Below are 14709 nucleotides of genomic sequence, written 5' to 3' on the forward strand. Positions count from 1 at the left end.
CCGATGACAGCCGGGTGCTCATCAAAACTAGCCGGGTGGACCACCCGGCTAAAAGAGCCTGGGGAGAACACTGGCTGAGGAGGAAGGAAGCCCATGCTAACACACAGGAATTAAAAACTCCATGCAGATGGCTTCCTATAATAAGTACCCTCTGGGCAACATGCACCCTCTCTCCCACAATTCTGCTGTTGGCCTATTGCAGGGATGTTGCACTCCAGTCCTCAAGGGACATATTCATGCCAGTGTTTAGCATGGACTGAGAAACCACACCTTTCCTGATTCAGTCCCATCAATTAATTTGAACTTTGCCAAAAATGTATGCGGACCTTTGGGGACTGTTTGCTGTTCCTGGCCTAAGAGAAACCTCTCATAGGGCTGACAATACATTGAGCATGGGGAATATTGCACATGGATTGGTGGCTGCATAAGATGGGAAAGCACTTGGGAGGTAGGCGATGCTCCACATTGGGCTGCTCATTGTATAGGATAATAGTTGCACATGGAATAGGGGAAACTGTTGCAAATTAATAGTTGCCTTTAGAAGAAATGGGGGCATTTGCTGCACATGGAAGAGAGGACTGCATACAGTTTATAATGGTGGCTGTTCTTACACAAGTAAGAGGAGAGTTAAGTGCACTCTGCTGCCGTTCTATTCAACAGAGGACTGCTATGGAGTGGCAGAGAGACAGCTTAGGGGGAGACCTGGCACAGGCTGCCACTACTTCTGCTCTAGGAGACGCCCCTGCTCTAGGAGACTCATCATGGACGCACCAGGTTTAAAATCTTTTTTCTTATTGGTTTACATCCTATGGTGTGAAAAGTACAGCAACATGGGAAGTATGGACTTCCCCGTAGGGTTGCATTAGGCCGCGGTCAATTTGACGCACCACCCCCACTGTGAAAGGGCCCTAAAGGTGCCCATCAGTGATACAATCTTGATTGTACAATCTTAACAAATCAATGTAGAAGATGGGTAAACCGAGTATATAATCTTTCAATGGATACTTTAATAAGTACCTTTTATTATTATTATTTAGTATTATATAGCCCGACATCTTCCGCAGCACTGTACAGAGTATATTGTCTTGTCACTTAAAGGGGCACTATGGCAAAAAATTGTATAATTTAAAATATGTGCAAAGATAGACAAATAAGAAGTACGTTTTTTTCTAGAGTAAAATGAGCCCTAAATTACTTTTCTCCTCTGTTGCGGTCACTTACAGTAGGTAGTAGAAATCTGACAGAAGCGACAGGTTTTGGGCCAGTCCATCTCTTCATAGGGGATTCTCAGCTTGGCCTTTATTCTTTATAAAGATATTTCCTAAAGGATTTAAACAATGATGCTGGCCATCTTCCCTCCTCGCTACACAGCTTTTTGGCAGTTGGACAGAGCAACTGCCATTCACTAAGCGCTTTTGAAAATAAATGAATCCCCCATGAAGAGCTGGACTAGTCGAAAACCTGTCACTTCTGTCAGAATTCTACTACCTACTGTAAGTAGCAGCAACATAGGAGAAAAGTAATTTGTGGCTCATTTTAATTTTTTTGCCATATTGTCCCTCTAACTGTTCCTCAGGTGGGATCACAATCTAATCCCTACCATAGTTGTATGTCTAGGTCTCTTGCAGTGTATCTATTATAGTCTAGGGCCAATTTAGGGGGAAGCCAACTAACTTACAATAAACTTCAGCTAAAATTCTATTCAGGGTCAGTGTTGCTTTTTGAAAGGTAAAGATGCCTCACCCAGTCTTATTAGGGATCATATGACTCTCCACAGGGCTCCAGCTATCAGCGTGGCCTTAGTGTGGGAAGTAATGTGGATCAGATAAGGGTGCCCATACATTACTCGCTATTGCGGCCCGAATTAGAAGAGAGATCGGTGGCACAACATGCTTATTTACTTGACCTTTCGATCAATTTTCGTCCGAAATCGGTAAATGGATTGATTAGGAATGGTGAAAAAAAACTCAGTTGCAAGGGCTTGATTGGATGCGTAATGGTAACAGCACTCGATATTGCAAGATCCCCGCGGCCAGTGTCCCCCACAGTGTATAGTGTACCCCCCATATGCCCATGAAGGCTGACCTTATCTGCTGGCACTACTCCTGGCTTCCTCCAGTGTCTGCCGGCACCATGAGCGCCTGTTCTATGTGATGCTACAACATGTGCCGAGCCACCTGGTACCATCACTCTGGGTGAAGCCGAACAGTGAAGGCGTTGTGCCGGCGAAGAGTTGAGACTTAACAATGAGCACAGGTATACAATCCTCCTAAACCAGAGAGGGTTCTTATGGTCGGTTTGGCCATACAATGAGTTATGTACAGCCACCTTAAAGTGAACCTGAATTGATTTTGAAATAAAGAAAACAGATACTTACCTATGGAGAGGGAAGGCTCTGGGTCCTGTAGAGCCTTCCCGTTCCTCACACCGTCCCCTCGTTCCAGTGCTGTCACTCCTATTAGCAGCCCCCGACCAATGGGTCGGAGACTTCTCCCTTTCGCCGTGGGAGGCTACAGCAGTCTTGGGGAGCCCGAGTGCTCCCGAAGGTGGGTGGGTCTGTGGTGCGCATGCAAGAGTGTGCTCTCTCGCACACTTGCGCATGCGCAGTATGGAGTCTTCGCACTCTGGCTGGAGATTTGAATAGGGAGGCAGTGCTGGAACGAGGGGACCGTGAGAGGAATGGGAAGGCTCTATAGGGCACAGAGCCTTCCCCCTCCTTAGGTAAGTGTCTTTTTTTTATTTCAAAATCGCTTCAGGTTTGCTTTAAGTTAATACGGGAGAGGAAAAGGCTGAGGGCCCATTCACACTAGAGCATTTGCCGTGATTTCGGCAAAACGCTCAAACGCTAGCGCTTTTAAAAAACGCTAGTATAATAAAACCCTATTGGCCCGTTCTTACTTGCAAATCGCCCAAAATCACAAACCGCAAACGCGTCGCCTGCACCATTATCAGGCGATTTTCTGGCGATCGCGGAAAAATCGCCGCAGTGTTCAGTGATTTTTTCCGCGTTAAATATTTTCCTGAAAAACGCCGGCAAAAATGGCCAGCGTTTTGCAAACGCAAGTGTGAATGGGCCCTAACTGAAAACTTTCCATCCAAGATGGTTTAGACTACAGGGGAAAATTAAGTGCTGTAGACACTTCCCTATTAAGGAGCTGTTAGTATAAGCTGCACTCTGCAGTCACACTTGGTGGGTGTCTATTTATATAGCAATACAGTAAAGCTACAGCTTTAACTTGCCTCATAGAGCACAGTTATCAGCAGTGATGCACTGTGATGAAACACAGGCTTGTTTGTGCTACTGTGTCACTTGAATCACATTGGTGACTTGGCTGGGAAGACCAGCTGTTTACCTTCGTCACCAATTACACTTCCATCTGTGACTCACAACTAGGTCAGTCTTTATAAGGTGTTCCAGCTTATATTGTATCCTCAGGCAAAATAAAAGGGACAGAACTGCAATCATGTTCCCTGTTCCCAAAGATCCTAAAACTATGGAATTTCTGGGACCAGTAATATTACTATTTTTTAAATAAGTTCTGGTAGTGTATTTTAAAGGAAACCTCTAACTGAAAGAATATGGAAGCTATTAAAAATGGCAATTGCTTGATTGTTGTGTGATCTTCTGGCTATAGTGAAGGGGCACTTCTAAAACAATGCAGTCAAGTCTATAAAGCTAGGCAGACACTGCTTATTGTAGTTTTGTGTAATAGATTAAGGCTAAATTCACGCTACATGCATTGCGTAATGCTCGTGCTGCAATACGGTCATAACTTAATGCACAGTGCTCATTAAGGGCCGTTTTACACCAGGGCAGTGCTGTATTTTTACTGCAAACCACCGCTGGGCAATGAGAGTCTATGGAGATTTTCAAGAAAAAAACATATATCTAGGCACATCGCCTCTAGTTAGGACATTAAATAAGTTATTAAGGAAAGGGAGGTGCTGAAGGGGGTGTGGCCAGAAAATTAGCAAAGATCAGTAACCCTTTGCACACTCGCATGCAAATGTTCAAACAAATGCATTCATAGATTCACTCATCCAGGCACCACTGTTATCCCTACAGCTAAGTTAAAAGCCGGGGTCTTAGTTCACAGAAGAATGCATTCTCTTGCTTAGTCACCTACACTGTGCAGAAGTACCCAGGTAAATGTAGGTGTCCTAACTCTGGCCATGTAACATGCATAGTGCAAACATTCATTGCATCAAACCTATTTAGGGATTAGGTGCACACATCCTGACATCCTCTCATGGGACAGATAGCGCATCATACCAATCGTACAAGGGAGCTAACGTAATGTATCCATGCGCACCATGCACATACACTAGCATAAGCTGTGTGCATGCTGACAAAAAACACAAACGGGAAGGAGGGAGTGCACTGAATTAAAACCCTGGCCACAGGGGTCATTAACAAGAAAAAAAAACAAATATGGAGATTTTCAGACGGCCACATTATGGCGTGACACGATGAAAGTGACATTTTTGCCGCATCCCCGACGCAGGGCCAGAACGACGTTACCGCGCAGATCCTGCAGCGGCCCAGAAGTCATGTTAGTCTATGGCGACGTGTAGATTTTTTAAAAATGACCAACGCTGCGGCGCGCATGCGCGGAAGTGTATGTTTACAATACGCTTCCATGCACTTCTGCATACCCCGAAGCAGGAAGAGACGGCAAACGTGCGCCACTTCCTGCTTTGCTGGTGCCCAGACAGGGAACACCGCGTACTAAGGTGGTGTTCCCTGAAGGGCTGTTTCTGGTGGTGCGATGCAGTGCGACGGGCACGATGCACCGCATTGCTGCCGCTGGTTTACAGTGGGAAACCAGCCTAAAACGTATGTGTTATTTTTCAAAGCATGAAGAATTGCATTGTAATATGCTCGTTATCGCACACGTTATCCACAAGCATACTGTAGAAAGTATGTTTGAATAACATGCTCCATTACAACGCAGAAATGTGACATACCCATCCACAAACAGCAACACAGCATGCAGCAAAGTGTGTGTGTGTGTGTGTGTGTGTGTGTGTGTGTGTGTGTGTGTGTGTGTGTGTGTGTGTGTGTGTGTGTGTGTGTGTGTGTGTGTGTGTGTGTGTTGTCCGTTACACTGCAACACAATGCGTTAGTGGGAACATACCAGTTACATACAATGTAAATATCAACTTTCTCCGTAATCTGACAGTGAACACTAAAAACAACAGGACAGGTAAGATAAATAAGATGTGATTTCTTATTTTTTTTTTTTATATGCAGGAAAAATAAATACACAAAAATGAGACACCAGGTAGATCTTCCATAACTTAGTTACATAGGGTGGAAGAAGATACGAGTCAACTGAATTAAACCAATAGAAAAAAAATATTTATTGAGAAATGATAATTTGACACATCCAGATCTAAGTGAGGAATCATCTTTAAAAATGTAATTTTAATTCCATGGGGGTAAATTACATTCATCATTTCAACTTAAAATACAATAGTGATTTGAGGCAACTAATAAAGGGAAATACACATTATGGGAAAATAGAATGTCTGTATATGATAGTGAGCAATATGCTTCCTTCATCAGCCAGACAGAAAAATGTAGGAGCTGGATCTATGCACTGATGGATTCCATATACCTCCCATTCTGACCAATTACACTGATCGAGAAAGTGCCCTGAGCACCCCCAACATTCTTTGGATCTGTGCACCATCTGCTATGATGTTAAATCAAGCCACACTATTGGTTATCTCTCTCTAATTTACAGGAACAGCAGTGCTATTTATTGTCTATTTTATTGGTTCTCCAGAGAAATAAATAATAATGGCATGCTTCACAAATATTCACTACCCTTTAGATGTGCCAGAATTCAGAGATGACCCTGTTAAAGCAAGGATTAAAAGATTTCTACACACCAGACAGGATATACTCCCAATGCAAAGGGGAAAATGAAATGTGATCTTCCTAGCAACTTAGGGCTCTTTCACACCAGAGCCCTCTTTTGGCGTTTTAACGCAAAGTCTATACTTTGCGTTAACCAAGGTAAAAGGAAAGTCCATAGACTTTCCTTTTACCTTTCACACCCGACGCTGCGTTTCGATGCGTTGCGGTACGACGCATCCCGGCGCATTTTATCGTCGGAAATTGGCGCTTCCCCTTCGGGTAAATTAACTACTACCGCCGCTACTCAGCGTCGCACCGCAGATTCCGACGACACGCCGCAACGCCTGCAGGAGCCGTTCTCCTGCACGTTTTGAGTGTGTAACCGGCCTTAAGAAAATGCTAGAGGAGGTAAACTTCAAAGTGTGTCATTTTTATAAAATAATCAAGTCTACGTTTCTTATATATGACAAGCATGGGCATGGCCAGGAACCCACGGGTACCATAGCAACATTTTGGATGGGCTTTCACCTACTAAGACACACACACACACACACACACAGGTCCGCATGAACCCCAAGAATGCAGTGAATAGGCACAACCTCATCCCATTAGGCCTGGAACCCACCAAGCAGTACATTACTAAGCCATTTCTAAGGGCTTGTGATTTGAAAAGCTTTTGTTAATGTAATGCTATGGATGTTATCTCACTTGAGCGATGTGATTGATTTTATAAAAAATCACTCCTAGCATTGCATTAGCAAGAACTTTACAAATCACTAGTGTTTGGAAAAGGCTGCTAGCGGGTTTGAGCCCGAATTAGTGTTAATCGGTTATCTGAAATCCCCTTGTTCAGTGAAACAGCTAGGACCTATTCACACTTTATAATAACCATATTTTAAACACACAATTTTGGTGCACTTTGAATATTACATTAAAAACAAATGCTCATGAGACCACTATATTGTTCTTCATTATAGTGCATCACTATTATGAAGCCCTGAGGTATAGTATCCTCTATTATAGTTCTCTGTGCTACAGTGACCTTCCCATGTTATGAAACAGATAACTTCTATGTTTTCCATTGGTTAGTTTACATGTGTTTTAGCTAGAAGCTTTTTTACAATGCACTATTCTATGTAGTACATACAAAAATGTATGAACATGCAGAGCAAATGAAAAAGAAGCTCAGAACAACTGATCTGTTGAAATACTGTATATGCATTTTTATCTGCCTTCAGTGTAAACCAGCCCTTACTCCCCTGGGCTTAACCACAACTTTGAACGTCACTAAACAGATTCAAAATGCCAATTTATTCAACTAGTATCCTAAGCCCATTACAATAACAGGCTCTAGGCCTCCCTCACAAGCCCCACCCCTGTCATCGCTGCCGCCAACGCAAGTTAGTGCACATGCGCGCACCCGCATGTGCATATGCAACTCGCGCACACATGCCTGCACACCGTGCTTGCACACGCCCATCCTCTGGCCACATCCTCCTCCTGTCCCAGTGGACGCCCACGTGCCACACATGCGCAGTAGCACAAAGGCACAGACACAGAGACAGGAGAGGACGCAGGGACACAGGGGGCTTATTGTATAGGATAAGTAATTAAAGACTAAAGTTCTGGTTAAGCTCAGGCAGCCGGGCAGAATCTGCACTTATCCCTGTTATGGCCATAACTCGAATTCTAGCTACTTCAGGATCTAGCCGGCCAATGTGAGAATTGGGCAGTTACTGCGGCCAATATGCAAAAAACTTCTAAATACTGTAACTGTCAATTATTGGACTTCGGCTGGCCAGAATGTAACCTGATCAGAGCTGGCCAGCCAAGTCCCAAAGAAAGAAGCAAATCAACAAAGTTAAGTGGCGGCTGCTTTGGTATCTGCAATTACCAGGATCCTCAATCCAACCCATTTTGCCCCGGTGTTTTCTCACCTCTTCACGGATGTGCCTCCATCCGTCCACTCCTTGTGTCCTCTGTGAAGGGTGGAAATGCAGTGACGAGAGGCGAGAGGATACCGGTGGGTAGGTTGAGGAGTCCGGGAATTGCAAATAGCGCCACAACCTTTGCTGAATTAGTTCCTTGTTTATTGACCGCATCAGTTGGCTACTTCGCGTACTGGCTGGCCAGATCCTGAAGTGGCCAACTTCGCGATCTGGCCAAGACATCTCTAACTGTGGCCTATTTGCATCACCATGAGATATACTGAATCAGATACTACTGATTCCAGCTTGTGTGCAGGTTTAATTCAAATTGTATGCAGCTTGGGATCTGGCCAGTTGGAATTAGCAGGAAGTGCATTTGATTGGCTGAATTCCAATCTGTGTAATGTGCATTAAATTTGTTTGCAAGCTAAAAATTATGAGTATCTCAATTACCTTCTTTTCTGATCTTGCGTGTAACAAGTACTGCACACTTCCCACACTCTGTACTACTTGCTAGCAGATTTATGAACCTTAAAATAAACACATTGATCAATGAATTATACGCTGGCATAATCATATTCTTGTAGTTTGATATCTTTATTACTTTAAAAAAGCAGGCTTTGCATGCAAGAACTTTGGGGTGCAAACACAGATGTATACCATTTGCTTCTCTGCCATTGAGCTCACACTGTCTCCAGTGTGTTATGCAATACCTGACTATACTTGTGTGAACTGATGGTCGGGATGAAAGGAAATTGTGCTTGTGTTTATTTCAAATAATCGGCGTGTGCAGAAGAATTGCAATGTCTCGGCACAACTGGGTATACAAGGTTAAAAAAGGCACAGTGGCCATAACTTCCCAGGTCTTTGGTATATCACTTCCTGTGTGTTGTTGTAGTAATAAGATGCAGGTTTTGTGAAGCTGTACTATAGATCGATGTCCAGTAACTGCTTTTTCCCTTGAATGGCTTAGCCAACAAGGAACAACTGTGGAATTCCAGAAGTATAGGATTTATGAATGCAGTTAAACACAACCCTGGCAGTTTTGTTCTACATGGCTTTCCGACACAAGGTCACACTTAAAAGGCAAAGCATTCCTTGCGCAACATGTGACTTTAGGAGAGCTATTTTAGCCAACTTATTCTAAAAATTAGGCCACAACGTATTTTACACAAGAATCTCAAGAATTCTGTTGCCATAGTGACATATTTTACCAGCACTTAAAGTTATGGATCAGATCCCTGTATTGCCTATTCAACTTTATTTTCCCTTTTTTAGCATGTCTTTTCTTATACTGTTACAGAATAACACATTGTCATTGATTAATGAGTAATGTTAGTAAAGAGTGGAATTACATATAAAACACTGATGTACAAAGGCTGGAGAGACGTGTAGAGGCTGTGATACCAAGGCTGGAGAGAAGTGGAGAGACTGTGATAGGCTGGAGAGAAGCGAAGAGGCTGTGATACCAAGGCTGGAGAGAAGTGGAGAGGCTGTGATACCAAGGCTGAAGAGAAGTGGAGAGGCTGTGATACCAAGGCTGGATAGAAGTGGAGAGGCTGTGATACCAAGGTTGGAGAGAAGTGGAGAGACTGTGATAGGCTGAAGAGAAGTGAAGAGGCTGTGATCCAAGGGTTGAGAGAAGTGAAGAGGCTGTGATACCAAGGCTGGAGAGAAGTGGAGAGGCTGTGATACCAAGGCTGGAGAGAAGTGGAGAGGCTGTGTTACCAAGGCTGGAGAGAAGTGGAGAAGCTGTGATAGGCTGGGGAGAAGTGGCGAGGCTGTGATAGGCTGGAGAGAAGTAGAGAGGCTGTGATACCAAGGCTGGAGAGAAGTGGAGAGGCTGTGATACCAAGGCTGGAGAGAAGTGGAGAGGCTGTGATACCAAGGCTGGAGAGAAGTGGAGAGGCTGTGATACCAAGGCTGGAGAGAACTGGAGAGGCTGTGATACCAAGGCTGGAGAGAAGTGGAGAGACTGTGATAGGCTGGAGAGAAGTGAAGAGGCTGTGATCCAAGGGTTGAGAGAAGTGAAGAGGCTGTGATACCAAGGCTGGAGAGAAGTGGAGAGGCTGTGATACCAAGGCTGGATAGAAGTAGAGAGGCTGTGATACCAAGGCTGGAGAGAAGTGGAGAGGCTGTGATACCAAGGCTGGAGAGAAGTGGCGAGGCTGTGATACCAAGGCTGGAGAGGAGTGGAGAGGCTGTGATACCAAGGCTGGAGAGAAGTGGAGAGGCTGTGATAGGCTGGAGAGAAGTGGAGAGGCTGTGATACCAAGGCTGGAGAGAAGTGGAGAGGCTGTGATAGGCTGGGGAGAAGTGGCGAGGCTGTGATAGGCTGGAGAGAAGTAGAGAGGCTGTGATACCAAGGCTGGAGAGAAGTGGAGAGGCTGTGATACAAGCCTGGAGAGAAGTGGAGAGGCTTTGATACTGAGACTGGAAAGAAGTGGAGAGGCTGTGATACCAAGCCTGGAGAGAAATAGAGAGGCTGTGATACCAAGGCAGGAGAGGAGTGGAGAGGCTGTGATACCAAGGCTGGAGAGAAATAGAGAGGCTGTGATACCAAGGCAGGAGAGGAGTGGAGAGGCTGTGATACCAAGGCAGGAGAGGAGTGGAGAGGCTGTGATACCAAGACTAGAGAGAGGTGGAGAGGCTGTGATAGCAAGGCTGGAGAGAAGTGGAGAGGCTGCAGGCGCGGACTGGCCCGGGGGAATGGGGGGCGATTTCCCCACGAACCGCCTCCTCCCCCGTGTTATGGGCCAGCCATACGCTAAGCAGAAGAGTTGGGAGGCCGTGAGGAACAAAGTCCCCTGTCGGCTGAATAGGATGCACGCAGCAGCCAGCAGTGCTTTAATCTTATTGGCTTCAGACTCATCAGCCCCTCCATCCGCGGCGGCCGCTCATTCTCCTCTTCCTGCTTCCTCTGCACATCACGTGATTACGCATGAGGTGCAGAAGACTTGGTGATAGAGAACGAGCAGCCGCCGCGGAATATGGAGGCGGGACAAATCATTGAAGCTTGGAGCCAGTGAGATTGAAGCACCGCTGGCCGCTGTGTGCATCCTATTCTGCCGACAGGTAGAAGGGGGATGTGGTTTAAACACATCTGTGCCCTGCAGACAGTACCCACGGGGTGTTGGGTGTTTGAGCAGCACTCCTGTCCGGGGGGTGGAAGCACGTCTGTGCTCAGCATCCGCTGGGTGCCAGCACGCAGCACCCACTGCGGGGGGGGGGGGGGGGGGGCGGGTTCAGCACTCCTGTCTGGTGTGGGGGTTTGGAAGCACCATTCTGCCTGGCACCCACTGATGTGGGGTGGGAAGCACCCCTGCCAACAGATAGAAGGGGGGTTTAATACTCATCTGTGCCCTGTATGCAGCAACCAATGCCGGAGGGGGGTTTAGCGCACCTGTCTGGGGGGGAAGGAAAGCACCCTTGTGCCGGGCACCTACTGTTGTGGGGGGGGTGCCACCTCTGTGTCCAGCACCCACTATCTTGGGGGGAGGGGTAGGAAGCTCCTCCATGCCTGTCAACCATTGTCTGGGAGAGGGAGAGCACCTCTGTGCCCAGCACACACTGTCTGGTAAGGGGAAAGCACCCCTGTGCCCAGCACCCACTGTGCAGGGGGGGGGGGGGGGGCCAAGCACCGCTGTTCCCATTTGTGGGCGGGGGGGGGGGGTGTCGAGAAGCACCTTGTGCCCTGCACTATGGTGAACAGACGTCAGGCTTTACCTGGGTAACTTGTCCTGGGCAATGTCCCAATTTGGGTGACGACTTTGTGTTGCCTGCTTGCCCTGCTTCCTGCCCACCTCTGATCAGCCTCCAGGCATCTGCATGCCCTGCTTCCTGCCCGCCTCCTGCAGGCTCCTGCCCAGATAATCCTGGCCATATACATTGGCTCCGTCCCCAGCTCCACCCACAGCATGCTGCTTGTTTGTGCATCTGACACAGCAGCCAGGCCACGAGGGGGCAGAGAGAAGAAGGCGGTGCGGCCTCCCAATGTCACACTCCTCCCACCTAGTATTATTCTCCCGCCCCACCAGCACCCAGTAGGGGGGGGGGGGGGGCATTTAAGGCATTTATGTCTGAGTTAACATTTGCTGTATTTCATATATGTGGGGTGATTTATGTGCATTTCAGGATACCGATTTCCGCATTTAACATGTTTGCTGCATTTCATGTGTGGGACCTAACGTTTACTGAATTTTAACATATATGGAAGGTAATGTTTGCCGCCTTTCCCGTTTGCTGCATTTCATGTGTCAGAAGTATGTATGCCTTATTGCATGTGTCAGCGGTAACAGTTGTTGCATTTAATGTGTCGGAGGTAACGGTTATTGCATTTCATGTGTCGGAGGTAACAGTTGTGTTTCATGCGTCGGAGGTAACAGTTGTTGCATTTCAAGTGTCGGAGGTAACATTTGTTGCATTTCATGTATATAACTGCAAAATAAATTGCTGCTTTACACTGTGATTGATAACATTTGCACACAAGAAAGCTATGAATTCGGGCTGGGGCTACTATGAAAGGGCCTCTGGGTTTTATTTTCCCCCAGACCAAAAGGTCCCAGTCCTCCCCTGAAAGGCTGTTATACCAAGGCTGGAGAGAGGTGGAGAGGCTGTGATACCAAGGCTGGAGAGAGGTGGAGAGGCTGTGATACCAAGGCTGGAGAGAAGTAGAGAGGCTGTGATACCAAGGCTGGAGAGAAGTAGAGAGGCTGTGATCCTAAGGCTGGAGAGAAGTAGAGAGGCTGTGATACCAAGGCTGGAGAGAAGTAGAGAGGCTGTGAAACCAAAGCTGGAGAGAAGTAGAGAGGCTGTGATACCAAGGCTGGAGAGAAGTGGAGAGGCTGTGATAGGCTGGAGAGAAGTGGAGAGGCTGTGATACCAAGGCTGGAGAGAAGTGGAGAGGCTGTGATACCAAGGCTGGAGAGAAGTGGGGAGGCTGTGATAGGCTGGAAAGAAGTGGAGAGGCTGTGATACCAAGGCTGGAGAGAAGTGGCGAGGCTGTGATACCAAGAGTGGAGAGAAGTGAAGAGGCTGTGATAGGCTGGAGAGAAGTGGAGGGGATGTGATACCAAGGCTGGAAAGAAGTGGAGAGGCTGTGATACCAAGGCTGGAGAGAAGTGGAGAGGCTGTGATACCAAGGCTGGAGAGAAGTGGAGAGGCTGTGATACCAAGGCTGGAGAGAAGTGGAGAGGCTGTGATACCAAGGCTGGAGAGAAGTGGCGAGGCTGTGATACCAAGGCTGGAGAGAAGTGTAGAGGCTGTGATACCAAGGCTGGAGAGAAGTGTAGAGGCTGTGATATCAAGGCTGGAGAGAAGTGGAGAGGCTGTGATACCACGGCTGGAGAGAAGTGGCGAGGCTGTGATACCAAGGCTGGAGAGAAGTGGAGAGGCTGTGATACCAAGGCTGGAGAGAAGTGGCGAGGCTGTGATACCAAGGCTGGAGAGAAGTGGAGAGGCTGTGATACCAAGGCTGGAGAGAAGTGGAGAGGCTGTGATACCAAGGCTGGAGAGAAGTGGAGAGGCTGTGATACCAAGGCTGGAGAGGAGTGGAGAGGCTGTGATACCAAAGCTGGAGAGAAGTGGAGAGGCTGTGATAGGCTGGAGAGAAGTGGAGAGGCTGTGATAGGCTGGAGAAGTGGAGAGGCTGTGATACAAGGCTGGAGAGAAGTGGAGAGGCTGTGATAGCAAGGCTGGAGAGAAGTGGAGAGGCTGTGATACCAAAGCTGGAGAGAAGTGGAGAGGCTGTGATACCAAGGCATGTTTTGCGTGCTTGAGCTCCTATACAATTGCACTGCTATGTGACTTTTTCATGACAATTTTTCATGAAAATATTTCTCCGCTCTTTTTTTTCTCCCAATTAGAAATCGCAAATGCACCACAATCACACCATACAACCAACACATCGGACGACAATCACAGCAGAATCGTCATAGTGGAAAATGGGAGAAACATGATCAAATGCAGTGTGACTGTGATTGCGTTTCTCACTGGAAAACAGTCCTTACACTTTGGGTGGTTTGTGTGTGGTTTATTTATTTAGAGATGCTAATATTTCCAAATTGATGCAAGGTTTATGCTACTGTTATGCAAATTTAAAGTGTACATGTGTTTACAGAAAAAAAAATTATACATACCTGGGGATTTCTCCAGCCCTCTTAAAGTGATCCTAAACTGTACTAAATAGAAAAAGTTTCAGTCAGCGGTCCACTGTGCCTGCGTGGCCCTGTCCGCGCGCATAATCATACACGTTCAGGTCTGCGAGAGTGACCTGCGCAGACGCAGTACGAGGTTTTCTCTTACTGCGCAGGCACAAGACGCTCTAGCTTTCATGAACACGTACGAGGATGCATGCCGCCAGGGCCGCGCAGACGCAGTGGACTGCCGACTGATCAGCAGAATCGAAACTAAGCCGCAACGGGGGAGCGGAGGATCGGTGAGGACCGGCGCAGGCACAGGACAGCTGCAGAGGGCTGGTAGAAGCCCCAGGTTAGTCAAACTCTTATAATTCAGTACGGTTTAGGTTTAGTTTAAGTCTAATAAAGCCCTCGCCATTCTTCTCTGCAGCCTGGATCCTCCGGTAAGTCCGCCAGTCGGCACAAGCGGGGCTCGCATGAGCAGAACGCCCCGATCAGTGGACTCAACAGAGAAAAAGACGTCGTGGGAGCGATTAGCCTGAAGGGGGCTGGAGGAAGCCCCAGGTATGTATAATTTTATTTTCTGTGTTCTCAGGTTTACTTTTAGCTGCTGCATTTGATTTCTTCCATTTCCAAGCTACATAAATTTGCATCAACTTGGAATTCTTAGCATTTCATCGACCAACGATAATGACCAGCATCTTCCAATGGTACAATCAGCTACATTCTCTTGGTTGTACCCTGAGTGATGGTTCTACGGTAGCCAATCAGAGTGTGA

The 14709-nt window shown here is 46.9% G+C and overlaps 1 long non-coding RNA gene across 1 annotated transcript in view; it reads right to left on the reverse strand.

The window, feature by feature from the left end:
• LOC137545916 (uncharacterized) overlaps window positions 1–14709 on the reverse strand; it is a 95903-nt gene that overhangs the window by 20188 nt on the left and 61006 nt on the right. Inside the window, exon 3 of the long non-coding RNA XR_011026119.1 lies at window positions 8248–8324. This is a non-coding gene — a long non-coding RNA (uncharacterized lncRNA). The remainder of the gene's footprint in view (window positions 1–8247; window positions 8325–14709) is intronic.

This window comes from Hyperolius riggenbachi, chromosome 2 (genome assembly GCF_040937935.1).
Source record: "Hyperolius riggenbachi isolate aHypRig1 chromosome 2, aHypRig1.pri, whole genome shotgun sequence".
Classification (NCBI taxonomy): Eukaryota; Metazoa; Chordata; class Amphibia; order Anura; family Hyperoliidae; genus Hyperolius; species Hyperolius riggenbachi.